General features: G+C 39.4%; 13 non-coding genes across 13 annotated transcripts; all 13 read right to left on the minus strand.

The window, feature by feature from the left end:
- Positions 1-3,131: 3,131 nt before the first annotated feature.
- Positions 3,132-3,204, minus strand: Trnav-cac. The gene has a single exon. It is a non-coding gene; the product is annotated as a tRNA-Val (tRNA).
- A 247-nt stretch (positions 3,205-3,451) lies between these two features.
- Trnav-uac lies at positions 3,452-3,524 on the minus strand. The gene has a single exon. It is a non-coding gene; the product is annotated as a tRNA-Val (tRNA).
- Positions 3,525-4,359: 835 nt separating this feature from the next.
- Positions 4,360-4,433, minus strand: Trnav-cac. The gene has a single exon. It is a non-coding gene; the product is annotated as a tRNA-Val (tRNA).
- Positions 4,434-4,525: 92 nt separating this feature from the next.
- Trnav-aac lies at positions 4,526-4,598 on the minus strand. The gene has a single exon. It is a non-coding gene; the product is annotated as a tRNA-Val (tRNA).
- A 217-nt stretch (positions 4,599-4,815) lies between these two features.
- On the minus strand, positions 4,816-4,888 carry Trnav-aac. The gene has a single exon. It is a non-coding gene; the product is annotated as a tRNA-Val (tRNA).
- A 236-nt stretch (positions 4,889-5,124) lies between these two features.
- Positions 5,125-5,197, minus strand: Trnav-uac. Its single transcript has one exon. It is a non-coding gene; the product is annotated as a tRNA-Val (tRNA).
- A 92-nt stretch (positions 5,198-5,289) lies between these two features.
- On the minus strand, positions 5,290-5,362 carry Trnav-aac. Its single transcript has one exon. It is a non-coding gene; the product is annotated as a tRNA-Val (tRNA).
- Positions 5,363-5,579: 217 nt separating this feature from the next.
- On the minus strand, positions 5,580-5,652 carry Trnav-aac. Its single transcript has one exon. It is a non-coding gene; the product is annotated as a tRNA-Val (tRNA).
- A 235-nt stretch (positions 5,653-5,887) lies between these two features.
- Trnav-uac lies at positions 5,888-5,960 on the minus strand. Its single transcript has one exon. It is a non-coding gene; the product is annotated as a tRNA-Val (tRNA).
- A 1,247-nt stretch (positions 5,961-7,207) lies between these two features.
- Positions 7,208-7,280, minus strand: Trnav-aac. Its single transcript has one exon. It is a non-coding gene; the product is annotated as a tRNA-Val (tRNA).
- Positions 7,281-7,522: 242 nt separating this feature from the next.
- On the minus strand, positions 7,523-7,595 carry Trnav-uac. Its single transcript has one exon. It is a non-coding gene; the product is annotated as a tRNA-Val (tRNA).
- Positions 7,596-8,096: 501 nt separating this feature from the next.
- On the minus strand, positions 8,097-8,173 carry Trnav-cac. The gene has a single exon. It is a non-coding gene; the product is annotated as a tRNA-Val (tRNA).
- A 99-nt stretch (positions 8,174-8,272) lies between these two features.
- Positions 8,273-8,345, minus strand: Trnav-aac. Its single transcript has one exon. It is a non-coding gene; the product is annotated as a tRNA-Val (tRNA).
- Positions 8,346-11,336: the final 2,991 nt, after the last annotated feature.

Consider the following 11,336-nt stretch of genomic DNA (forward strand, 5'->3'; position numbering starts at 1 on the left):
TCGATACATGCATGATATTCATAAAACTTTTTTTCCTCAGTTGGTCGAATATTTGAACATTTCACCAAAACCAAATGTTAATAATCAAATACTAAATTATTCGAAAATGCACAGTGCTAACTAAAACATGTCCTGTGCATATAGGCCATCAGCCTGGGGGTTTGGTCAGTATCAAATCAGGGCACAAATGATTATAGTGCGCATGCGCAAGGTATACTACCCCTAGAGTGGTAACAAGCATTTTGATGGCCATTTTGAAAAAAAGGGTGATAACACCCAAAAAGCTGCCACCGCTGCAATGCTATCACATATTTTCAAACTCGGGAGGTGTATACCTTGCCAAAAATCGCTATGACGATTATTCCCCTCTTTTGATACCGGTGGCCAAAATTTTGGACCGAGGCTGATAGTCCTAATATATCCAAGCTGCAAAAGGAAAGCAAACTAGAGTTTGGCTAAAATTATCATAAATGTCCTTTTTTTCCTCACCATTTGCAATGACCATGCCAATTACTACCACCTGACCATGTTGTTGCTGTGACGTCTTTGCAGGCAAACACTTTGCCAGTCAAGGGATTTTGTTGTAAATACAGTCGAGTCACGTTAATACAAACTCGTTCGGACCTAGCCAAATGGTTTGTTATATCAGAATTTTGTATTAAGAGGAACATCAGTCCCATTCATTGTGCACATTAATGCACAGTCATGACTAAGGCTTATGTTTGTTATAACCAGAATGTTGTATTAAGAGAGTTTGTTATAACGAGATTCGACTGTATTATGAACCTTAAATGTTGCTGGTAACAGTTTCTACATAAAAGCTGCACAACACCTGGCGTTTTTGTTCTGAAAAAAAAAAACCCCAAAATAAACACGAAGCATCATTTAAAAGACTTAACCTCCTGCCTTAGATGACACTGTTTATGCCCCTACTAGACCATCGGTCCCAACTTTAGTTGGAATGGTCCCAACGTAAGTTGGGATCGTCTTAAGTAAAGTGTTGTAACTGGAACACAGTCCCAGCTTAAGGTGGGTTTTCTCTTCAAAGTGTGAACCCAATAATTTGCTCATTGAAAAGATTTGTGAGAATGGCTTACTGCCATGTACTGACACAACAACGAATCCCCAATTAAAAGAAAATTTAAGACCGCAAAATATCAAAAATTCTGGCAACTTTTGGTGGTGAAAGAGCTGTATGTAACATCGAGGTTTCTGCCTGAAATGACATCACACTTTTGCTCAAGAATATGAAAATTGGCAAAGAGTACCAATGAAAAAATCACCAAAATGCCCTTGAAAAGGGCAAAACAAACATTGAAAATAACGTTGAATGGGACATGAAGGTGCATTTTCAAGGACTCCATTAAAGAAGTTACATTGCATGGACCATTTTAGTTGATTTTAACAACTACTTTAAAGGGTACAATGGCATACAGTTTGTGTAAGTTTATAAGTCGAGAATACACTCGGTGTCCAACCAAAAAGATGTATCGTAAAGTATGTACTGGGTAAGGTTTTTGTTGGTACTTAAGTTCTTAAATGTTTACTGCATTATTTTGTTCAGTTTTAAAGACAACAGACTATTTTGAGAAAGTGTATATAAATCATGGATGTGAAAAACTTTGCCTTTTTGGTTTATTTGTTAGTATTTTGCAATAGTTATGTTAACATTGGTTGTTATAATTGTTTATGTTATTTACATTGTTAACATCAAGACTAAATTGTATCAGGAAGTCACAGTTGGAACTGTATTAGATACACTCATGATGTCAGTTGTCTGTTCATTTAAGCTGTATCATTTGTATTGTAAAAATATTTAAATAAGAAAAGATGTTGCTTTTTCAGATACAAAATACCTTGTCCATGATAAAGTATCTTCTGCTTCTGTCTGCTTTGTACTGCAACAATTTCCTTGCAGAGATATTTAAAGTTGCAGGCGCAAGGTGGCTGGCAGACAAGTATTAATGGTCCCCCCCCCCATCCTCCCAGCCCCACCCCTTTAACCAGCTGAAATGAAATCTTGATCCTGTCGAGTTGAGTTTTAAATGTTTGGATTGGTTAGGCTTCCCGAGTATCTGGAGGTGGAAGAATCCACTGGGCAAATGTCCTTGGAATCTTCAACTTCCACAGATATTACGGAAAGCAAATCAATCGAAACGTTTACAACTCGACCTAATAAAAAAATGGTCATTCTACCTCCATGTTTATACCCAGCGAAAAATACGGAGTTGATCTTATGTGCGTGACAAGTGCAGCGTCATCCGGTTCACCAGAAAACACTATACTCTCGCTGGTCACCAGTTATCCAATTATCAACCACCAACCATCACAAATATTTAGGTGTCGCCCTTTCTTCTGTACAACCTCATTAATAAAAGCACTTCTCACAACGGCGTTTTGAGAAGAAACTTGAGCAGCGCCCCATCCCATGTGAAAATGCAAGCTTTCAAAAGGCCTGGTGCGCCCCCACACCGAGTGCTAAAGCACGGTGTGGGACCCCAGCTCACACAATGAAGAATATCAACAAGTTGAGGCTGCTCAACAATCAACGCAGGGCTGCCCGTTTTATCTGCCAAGACTGCAAGTCTACAACAGAACCAGTTCACCGCTCTTCAGCTCCCACTGCTTCATCTCGGACGCCAGTCATGCTTCATAAGATCATCTACCAACATCAACAGCTTCCTCAAATTTCAAAGCCAATCAAACCAAGCCAGAGTATGTACTAGAAGTTCCAACCCAAACCTTAGTTCACCATTTCACAGTCACAATCTCAAGTTCACATGAACTCCTTCTTCCTGAAGACAGCAAGGAAGTGGAATAGTCTTCCCAAGCGCATTCAATCCTTCTCCAACCTTGATCAGTTCAAAGCAGCACTCCAATCATCTCATCTAAAACTAGACTGAGCAACGTTCCCCACAACAAATCTGTTCTGAGTGTTGCTCAAGTTGAGTTGATCAGAGTAACCACAAGAAGAAGAGAAGACCATGAGCATTGACAGACAGAACACGCTACGTTATTGTAAAACATTTGAACGTTCCGGCAAAAATTCATCTTTAAAAATGCGAGCAATGGATGGGGTTATGATCCGAAATCAATTTGTCATGTAACTATGTTTGGTTAAACTAACAGCTTGATTCCGCCTGGGTTCGAAGCGGGGACCTTTTGCGTGTGAGGCGAACGTGATAACCACTACACTACGAAACCTGTAAACTTTAATTCAATGAAAGCAGTTATTCGCACTTCGCAGTGAAAACAACTTGTTTAACAATCACCTTTTAAAAATGGAAAAATTATTCCTCCCGAGTTTGAAACGGGCCAATGTGTACGAGACAAACTTGATTGACAACGCTATACAAAATGTATACGGAATCCCAAAGCAGTCGGCTTTTCAGTGACCGTGCTTAGTGGTAGTGACAAGAGAAACCTGTAAAAAAAAATAATATCTAAAAGTTGATTCCGCCCGGGCTCGAACCGGGGACCTTTCGCGTGTAAAGCGAACGTGATAACCGCTACACTACGGAATCATATAGTCTTTGTTATTGATATGTAAGTATTACGAACTTGAACGAAGATTATTATAAACACTGCAAAAGCACTTTGCTTTGGTGTCCTCCAGAAGTCTTCCTGGTTGAAAAATCCCATGCTTCCCAAGTAATGCAAATTCTATATACCGCAATTTGTCTAGCCGGGGTTCTCTAAAATATTGTTTCCCTGATGTAATGCCAAGATTGATCTAACTTAACACTGTTTGAATTAGGAGCGGGATGCTTCTTGGTATATCCAAATGTCCAACTTATGTAACCTGTTATAACAATCATTGAATAACGCTGCAACCTGAAAGATCAAGTGCACGGTAAACACGGAGGGAAAAAAAAGTAGCCCCCCCCCCCCAACCTGCCGGTGTTATTATACTAGATAAGGCTTCAGCCTCAGGTTTTGATTGGGTTAATGGCCGTTCTAATTCACAAACAAACAAAAAACACAATATTCTCGTCCACATCGTGATGACCGTTTCAATTCGGATTCCAATGGTTTCAAGACTTCAATGTATGACCACTTCAAAAGCGAACAAAATCAATAAAACATAAAGCTACGCCCGGGTTCGAACCAGAGACATCTCGCGTACAGAATCCCATGAACTTTTTAGTTTTAAAATGTCATGCCATTTTAAAGCAGGAAAAGTTTGGAAAATTTCGCGAACTTGAAAGGGTTGATTCCGCCCAGATTTGGAACCGTGGACCTTTCGCGTGTTAGGCGAACGTGATAACCGCTACACTACGGAATCATATTTCAAAATAGGTACCTCACATTTTGTAAGCGATTAAACATGGTACGGTAATGCCAAAGCTGTCCAAAAGTTGATTCTGCCCGGGTTCGAACCGGGGGCCCTTTCGCGTGTGAGGCGAACGTGATAACCGCTACACTACAGAATCGATGAATTTTGAAGTTTGATAAAAGTAAACAGTCATGTCACTTGACTAAACAGGAGTATATAGTTTTATTAACAAATACGCCTTCAAAGGGTTGATTCCGCCCGGGCTCGAACCGGGGACCTTTCGCGTGTTAGGCGAACGTGATAACCGCTACACTACGGAATCCCATGGAGTTTCATTCAATGAAAACAATAATTATTCGCAGCGAAAAACAAAAAAAATTAAGGATCAAATTAAATAATGAGAAATTATTATTCCTCCCGTGTTTAAAACAGGATCACGTTCGCATTAGACCAACTTGACAAACGCTATATATATACGGAATTTTAAAGTATTCAGCTTAATGACCCGTGGTTATAAGAGAAAAAAAATATCTAAGAATTGATTCCGCCCGGGCTCGAACCGGGGACCTTTCGCGTGTTAGGCGAACGTGATAACCGCTACACTACGGAATCCCTTGGAGTTTCATTCAATGCAAACAATAATTATTCGCAGTAAAAAACCAAAAAAAAAATAACAATCACCTTTTAAAAATGGAAAAAAATTCCTCCCGATCGATTTGAAACGGGTCCATACGTACCAGACAAACTTGATTGACAACGCTATACAAAATGTATACAGAATCCCAATGTAGTCCGCTATTCAGTGGCCGTGACAAAAGAAACCCTGTAAAAAAATAATATCTAAACTTTGATTCCGCCCGGGTTCGAACCGAGGACCTTTCGCGTGTAAAGCGAACGTGATAACCGCTACACTACAGAATCGATGAATTTTGAAGTTTGATAAAAGTAAACAGTCATGTCACTTGACTAAACAGGAGTATATAGTATTATTAGCAAATACGCCTTCAAAGGGTTGATTCCGCCCGGGCTCGAACCGGGGACCTTTCGCGTGTTAGGCGAACGTGATAACCACTACACTACGGAATCGCATGGAGTTTAATTCAATGAAAACAATAATTATTCGCAGCGAAAAACAAAAAAAATTAAGGATCAAATTAAATAATGAGAAATTATTATTCCTCCCGTGTTTAAAACAGGATCACGTTCGCATTAGACCAACTTGACAAACGCTATATATATACGGAATTTTAAAGTATTCAGCTTAATGACCCGTGGTTATAAGAAAAAAAAAATATCTAAGAATTGATTCCGCCCGGGCTCGAACCGGGGACCTTTCGCGTGTTAGGCGAACGTGATAACCGCTACACTACGGAATCCCTTGGAGTTTCATTCAATGCAAACAATAATTATTCGCAGTGAAAACCAAAAAAAAAATAACAATCACCTTTTAAAAATGGAAAAAAATTCCTCCCGATCGATTTGAAACGGGTCCATACGTACCAGACAAACTTGATTGACAACGCTATACAAAATGTATACAGAATCCCAATGTAGTCCGCTATTCAGTGGCCGTGACAAAAGAAACCCTGTAAAAAAATAATATCTAAACTTTGATTCCGCCCGGGCTCGAACCGAGGACCTTTCGCGTGTAAAGCGAACGTGATAACCGCTACACTACGGAATCACATAATCTTTGTTGTTGGTATGTAAGTATAACGCAGAAAGAACACTGCAAAAGCACTTTGCTTTGATGTCCTCCATAAATGAAACGTCTTCGTGGTTGAAAAATCCCATGCTTCCTAAGTAACAAATTACAGTGAAGAAAGCAAAATTAAGCACTTTCTATATACCGCAGTTTGTCTAGGGGTTCTCCAAAATATTGTTTCCCTGATGTTATGCAAAGATTGATCTAACTTAACACTGTTTGAATTAGGAGCGGGATGCTTCTTGATATCCAAATGTCCAACTTATGTAACCTGTTATAACTATCATTGAATAACGCTGAAACCTGAAAGATCAAGTGCACGTTAACACGGAGGGGAAAAAAGTACCCCCCCCCCTCCCGCCCCCCCCCCCCCCCCTTCAACCTGCCGGTGTAGTATAAGAGACACACATAATAAGGCTTCAGCCTCAGGTTTTGATGGGGTTAATGACCGCTCTAATTCACAAACAGACAAAAACACACAATATTCTCGGCCACGTAGGCCTACGTGATGACCGTTTCACTTTGGATTCCAGTGGTTTTATAAGACTTTGATGTATGACCACTTAAAAAGACAAACAAAATCAATAAAATTTAAAGCTATGCACTGGTTCGAACCAGGGACATCTTGCGTACAGAATCCTATGATTTTTATTTTTTTTTAATTTTTAAACGAGTAAATTGTCATGCCATTTGATTATAAAGCAGGAGAAGTTTGCAAAATTTCGTTTAAAAGGGTTGATTCCGCCCGGGCTCGAACCGGGGACCTTTCGCGTGATAACCGCTACACTATACGGAATCCCAGGGAATTTAATTCAATGAAAACAATAATTATTCGCAGTGAAAAAAAAAATTAAAAGATCGCCTTTAAAAATGAGAAATTCACTCTTTTCACGCTTCCTTCATAGGTATGCAGGGCCTCGATCTGGCAACTTCACACAATGAATATAGCCGGTTCAGGGATTCCCGCGTCGGGTTCAGTAATTCCTGTGTATAGGCCTACACGGGAATCACTAAACCGATTAGTTTTATTGTGTAAAGTTGCCAGATCGAGGCTCTGCATGCCTATGGCCGAGCGTGAAAAGAGCGAATTATTACTCCTCCCGTGTTGAAAACAGGATCACGTTCGCACGACACCAACGCTATATACGGAATCCGAAAGTATTCAGCTGATGTTCAACGACCGTGGTTATAATTGGTGGTTACAGGAAAAAATAATATCTAAAATTTGATTCCGCCCGGGCTCGAACCGGGGACCTTTCGCGTGTTAGGCGAACGTGATAACCGCTACACTACGGAATCCCATGGAGTTTAATTCAATGAAAACAATAATTATTCGCAGTGAAAAAAAAATTAAAAAAAATTAACAATCACTTTTTAAAAATGGAAAAATTATTCCTCCCGAGTTTGAAACGGGCCAATGTGTACGAGACAAACTTGATTGACACGCTATATACGGAATCCCAAGGTAGTCGGCTATTCAGTGACCGTGGTTTAGTGGTAGTGACAAGAGAAACCTGTAAAAAATAAAAATATCTAAAATTTGATTCCGCCCGGGCTCGAACCGGGGACCTTTCGCGTGTAAAGCGAACGTGATAACCGCTACACTACGGAATCATATAGTCTGATGTAAGTATTACGAAGAACGAATTCATTATGAATACCGCAAAAGCACTTTGCTTTTGGTAATGAAACGTCTTCGTGGTTGAAAAGTCCCATGCTTCCCAAGTAACCAATAATAGTGAAGACTGTGCAAATTTAGCACTTTCTGTTACCGCAATTTGTTTAGGAGTTCTCCAAAATTATATATTCCCCTATAATGCCTAGCTTGTTCTAACTTTACGCTGCTTGAATTAGGAGCAGGATGCTAAAAACCGAAAGATCGGGTGCACATAGTTAAAACACGTGAAGAAACAAGACTACCCCCCCCCCCCCCACGCCGAAATAAAAATGTGATCCCCCGAGTTCGAACCGCGGACCTTTCGCGTGTGAGGCGAACGTCATAACCGCTACACTCTAAAAACTGTGTTTAGAAACACAATCTTGCTATCACTTTGTAAATATGCGTATATATAGAACTTATACGTTGATACGTTCATGGAAAACCAGTCTAAAAGGTGATCCTGCCCGGGTTCGAACCGGGGACCTTTCGCGCGTGAGGCAAACGTGATAACTTCCCGCTACACTACAGAATCCGATGTATTTTGAAGTTTGATAAAAGTAAACAGTCGTATATACTATCACTTGACTAAACAGGAGTAAAAAAAAAAAAAACCACACGCCTTAAAAAGGGTTGATTCCGCCCGGGCTCGAACCGGGGACCTTTCGCGTGTTAGGCGAACGTGATAACCGCTACACTACGGAATCCTGTTGAAAAACAGAGTTGATATCTCATAATTATTTTGTGAGCGATTAAACATGGTCGTGCGTTCACCTTTGGACTAAAGATAATAAAAGCACGTTGGATGATGTTCGTGCATCTGATATGCGATTGATGCGACTTTTTGGTTGGTCGTGTTTTTGTTTGATATAATGACCGATTTATTGTGCATCTTGTCATCATCCCCGCTGCACGCGATGTACCTGGAAATTTTAGAGATGTTTCCCTCCCCTCCTCCGAAATCATGCCTTGATATAATTATGGACCCTCTCCTCGTCAACACCCAGTAGAGTAGACTGACTGGATGGATTAATGTATGAGCGCCCTCTATCAACGGGGCAGAATGAAGCCAAGTTTCTCATCGTGTTGTGTGTTTTCTCCGGAAGGCCAGGCTGCAGCGCACTAATTCAAATGAGAATTTCTACGCGAGCTCATTAGCATGAAAAGTGCCCCCCAGACTTTGTTTTGAAAAAGGAGACCGTTTGGCTTAAAAAGGTGGGATTGTGTAAATATAGCCGAGAATCAACTCCCATGGTTTCTGGCCTTTCATCTGTGGGCAGACTTGATAAAATTACGGTTGAAAATGGGTCCTATTTGCCAATAAAAGTGAAGGAATGGGAACGCCATCTGTAAAATGGCTGCATGCAGGCTTTGAACTGTCACTTTTCGGGAGGTGATTTTGTTTTGGTGTGAACATTTAAAAATGGAATTGGCTAGTCTACCCAAAATTGAAAAGAAATTGAAAGATGAAGGACAAGACAATAATTTAAGTTTCGTTTGAGAAGCCCCAGTGATGTCGGCTTGCATGTTATTTGGCCCTGAACTTTGTTGATTTTACACTGTTTTCAATGGGGCTTGAATTAGTTCAGTACACTTGGAAGCGTAAAGCTGACATACTTTTTATAAGAAAAAAATTGCCCGAAAAGGTTGGTTATAACCTAACGTTTTTTGGTTCGTTTTTAGAATAACAAAAAAACTTTAGATTAACCAAACTTCAGGCAACAGGTTTTTCTTTTGTGGTTAGCATTACGCTTCAATATATATAGTTTTACGATATATAATAGTATATATTTTTCCATCGAGGCGTAGATTCCCGTACTAAAGAAACACACGATCGACAAGCAATTTTTTTCTTATTTGGTTACTCATCAAACGACGAGTAACCAAAAAATGTAAACAATGAGGGACAATTAAACAACCGGAGCTTGTTTAATTGAATAAATAAAACATACCCTTCTAAATGCCATGATTAAATTAATTGAGAGTCTGTGTATAGTCACCATACTTTACCGTGTAACTTGATATGATAGAACTTTGGGATGTTTTTGACATAACAAATAATATTTGATGAGGTCTCCTTGTCAAAATTATAAAACATGTAAAGAATTCAACCTCAAATTTAGGGCCTGGCGTTTATTGTAGCAAAATCAGGTTTTATGTTTCCATTTAGGTTTATTTTTAAATTATTGTTCAGATAATCCGTCATGCAGGGGAAGTTACTTTATACAATAGCGGGCGCAATACTTCCGCCATTGAAGGGGGCCTTTGTGAGTGCACATGGATAGCGTGGTCGGAATGGTCTATTCAAGTGAGAGTCAAGAACAGCGCCACCTATAGCGCTTTTTCCCCAGATGGTTGCAGATGCCCCCAAATTGGAGTGAAACAATCCAAGGTTTTTTTTTCTTTAAAATAAAACAAAATGTCATAATTCGTCAGGAGAAAAAATGCAGTTAATTCTTGTTTTACAAATCAGATAAATATCAATGCACTTTTTCCCTCTGTTCTTTTGATTGTATTTCCCTTGATTGAGGACGCTGATGCTGGACCCGGGATGCGTGGAAGGCGACCATCAAAGGCTCCCGAGAAGGCGTCGGCTGAAGACGACCTCTCGCATCAGTCACATTGATTGAGAACAGACTTTGATTTTGTGATTGGCAGTTGGATTTTTTATACACTACACTGCAAAAACTGTGTTTAGCAATTAAACACTTTTCTAAACACTTTCTTGCTATCAGTTTGTAAACATGTTTAAATATACTAAACGTGTTTAGAGTAAGAATGCATAGTGTTTAGCCATTGAACATTGATATTTAGGATTTGGACACGTGATGTTTAGCATCTAAACATGTTTACGGAGTGATAGCAAGATTGTGTTTAATTGCTACACACAGTTTTTAGAGTGTCATAATCCAACAGGCAACACACACACATAAACAAAAATCACCAAAACGAATTAATGAAATGTGTGTGTTTGAACAATGTGGTTTGTAATAACGTGCGTCTGTCGGATGTGCGGATACAATTTATGATTTCTCCTTTTTTTTTCTTCAAAAGCATCATAAACTATAAAAAATTGTCCAAAAAAATCCCACGTGAGAGTGTGACTCATTAATCCCCCGAGTACACATAGGAGTTTGCTTGGCGACGTTGGCTAACAAGAATCTTGCACAATCACACACCCGTATCACAACCAAATAATTTGTGGGGTATCACGCATTTCGTCACTACCGGTTGATTGAGTTTTCCCGAAAACATAACAAAACCGCACAAAAGTATTATGTACGTGGCTTACCGCTCGTACATAGTTCAAATATTCGTGCTTTACGCGCGGTGGAACGCCGGGTGGAATTGGTCAATTTATCTGTAACCAAAACCCATTGTGGGAAAACCAATTAGCAGTAATACATGTAACTAAATTCTTTGGCAAAAAAATTAAATTCACTGCCCCTTTAATAGACGAGATCACATTATTTTTTTTGGAAGGAAATTTTGGATAAAAGGAAAAATATATATACGTATATATTTTCGTGTATAAACATTGTATTACTATTAAGCTTTGTGTACAAAATATATTTTTTTTGGAAGTGAACAGCTGCGACGAAAATGCAACAAGCGCTGAAATAAGATCGAAATTCATTCAAAACAAAATTTAATTCACCTCCGTACTATACCGCATACCGTGCAATCATTAATACCAT

This window comes from Patiria miniata, unplaced genomic scaffold (genome assembly GCF_015706575.1).
Source record: "Patiria miniata isolate m_02_andy unplaced genomic scaffold, ASM1570657v1 HiC_scaffold_5, whole genome shotgun sequence".
NCBI lineage: Eukaryota > Metazoa > Echinodermata > Asteroidea > Valvatida > Asterinidae > Patiria > Patiria miniata.